We start from the raw sequence: 2,314 nt of genomic DNA, 5'->3' as shown, positions 1-2,314 counted from the left end.
TTTTCATATTGAGTGTAGCTTATTTTGTACAGATAGTTGCCAGACCACATTCCACTAAATTTATTTGTTGTCTTAAATAGGGGTACTTAATTGTGAAAATTGATCCTTTGAAGGGATAAAATTCTTAGAAGATTTCTTTCCTGATTGTAATATTTTGATAGGTTTGCTAATAAATTGGTTTGTGCAGTGACTGGGCTGATGAACTTTATAGGTTTGTGGTCCAGTTTATCATGTTACTTCTTTTGCTTGTTTGTTTGTTTGTTTGTTTCGGGGCCACACCCAACAATGCTCAGTAACTACTGATTTTGCACTCAGAAATTACTTCTGTGGGGGGGGTGCGGAGAGATAGCATGGAGGTAAGGCATTTGCCTTTCATGCAGAAGGTAGGTGGTTCAAATCCCAGCACTCATATGGTCCTCAGAGCCTGCCAGGAGCGATTTCTGAGCATAGAGCCAGGAGTAACCCCTGAGCACTCCGGGCAGTACTGGAGGACTATATGAAATGACTATGATCACAGTCAGATCCACCTCATACAACACAGGCAACCTTCTGTGCTACTATCATTCCAGCCCCAGATTACTTATTTTTTATATTTATAATTTTTATTTTGACCAAATCATTGAATATAAATCATTCACAGTAGAATTTAGGTACATAGTGGCATTGAATCAGTGGCATTGCAACCACCAATGTTGTCCTCCCTCCACCCCTGTTCCCAGCATATTTATTATTTAACAGAATATCTCTCTGTGTCAAAAGCCATGGGCTGTAAAGTTGGTGCCATTAACTCTACAGTAATTCCGGTTTCTTCTTTCAGACATTTTATTCATTTGGGGTAGTTTGTTTACTGTCAGAACAGGATGATCTGTGAGATAGGATAGTAAATGGAGGGGATGATAGTATTTAACATCTATCTATGAGAATACTCGTTAGTTGTGTATAATTTTTTGAGCTTCTATACATGAGAAGACATGTGTCTATGAAATTCAAATTTACAATTTTATGATATATCATTTCTGAGTAAGAAAACGACTGACAAGATTAATATAGATTTCCAGATCTAGTCACAGTTCAGAGGTTAAAAACTATTTGATTTGTAGATATGTAGGAGTTTTATTTGGAGAGGCATAATTTGGGAAAATTTAGACTCCTTAGTTTTATTTGTAGATTTTAATTATGTTTTCTATGTATATTGAATTGTGGATTCCATTTTTGCTCTGCTGGTGTGATACTACAAAATTTTAATATAAAATTATTGAAAGAATTACTACTGAGAAAATGTTTATTCCAAGGAAACTAATATACAAATTCAATCTAATATATATGACAATCCTGCTAACATTCATAGAAGTATAATAAAAGAATCCAAAATTTGTATGAGCTATGAAAATCCCTAAAATATACAAAGCAATTCTTAGAAAAGAAAAATGAAGAGGCCAAGTTCTCTTACTTCAAAATACATTAATAAACTAGTAATCGAAACTCACTGATATTGTGATGAAATAGACACATGAGATTAGAATGTAATTGAGGACAAAATTTTTTTTTTTTTTTTGGTTTTTGGGCCACACCCGTTTGACGCTCAGGGGTTACTCCTGGCTATGTGCTCAGAAATCGCCCCCTGGCTTGGGGGGACCATATGGGACGCCGGGGGATCGAACCTCGGTCCTTCCTTGGCTAGCGCTTGCAAGGCAGACACCTTACCTCCAGCGCCACCTACCCGGCCCCTGAGGACAAAATTTTAAACTCACACATGTGTGGACAATTAATTTATGACACAGGAATAAGAACCATATAATAGAGAAAATGTCTAAGAAATTATATTAGGTAAACTGAATATCCACATGTGAAAGAATGAAATTATATATCTGTTTTATAAAACACAGAAATGTTTATTTAAACTGGATGAAAACTTGAATGTCAAACTCAAAATTATAAAATACATAGAAAAAAAACATGGCTTGTGCTCACTTCGGCAGCACATATACTAAAATTGGAACGATACAGAGAAGATTACCATGGCCTCTGTTCAAGGATGACACTTAAATTCGTGAAGCATTCCATATTTAAAAAAAAAAAAGAAATAAAAAACATGGTTTAAAGCTTTTTGATATAAATCTTAGGTATTCAACTCTAATGGCAAAAAAAAATAAAAAATAAAAAATAATTGTGATAATATTAAAATTAAATGTTTTTCACAGTGATAGGAAACATCATCATAATGTAAAGGCAATCTATATAATGAAAGAATATGTTTCTTCTTAAATATAACAAAGAGTTAATATTTAAAAGACACTAACACTCTCTCCCCCAT

At 34.1% G+C, this 2,314-nt stretch overlaps 1 non-coding gene across 1 annotated transcript; it reads left to right on the top strand.

Annotated features, from left to right (window-relative positions):
- The first annotated feature begins 1,963 nt into the window (after positions 1 to 1,963).
- Positions 1,964 to 2,070, top strand: LOC126010649 (U6 spliceosomal RNA). Its single transcript, XR_007496667.1, has one exon. It is a non-coding gene; the product is annotated as a U6 spliceosomal RNA (small nuclear RNA).
- Positions 2,071 to 2,314: the final 244 nt, after the last annotated feature.

This window comes from Suncus etruscus, chromosome 5 (genome assembly GCF_024139225.1).
Source record: "Suncus etruscus isolate mSunEtr1 chromosome 5, mSunEtr1.pri.cur, whole genome shotgun sequence".
In the NCBI taxonomy this organism is placed as follows: domain Eukaryota; kingdom Metazoa; phylum Chordata; class Mammalia; order Eulipotyphla; family Soricidae; genus Suncus; species Suncus etruscus.
The sequence above is the reverse complement of the archived record's forward strand: the minus strand, read 5'-3'. Positions and strand labels throughout refer to the sequence as shown.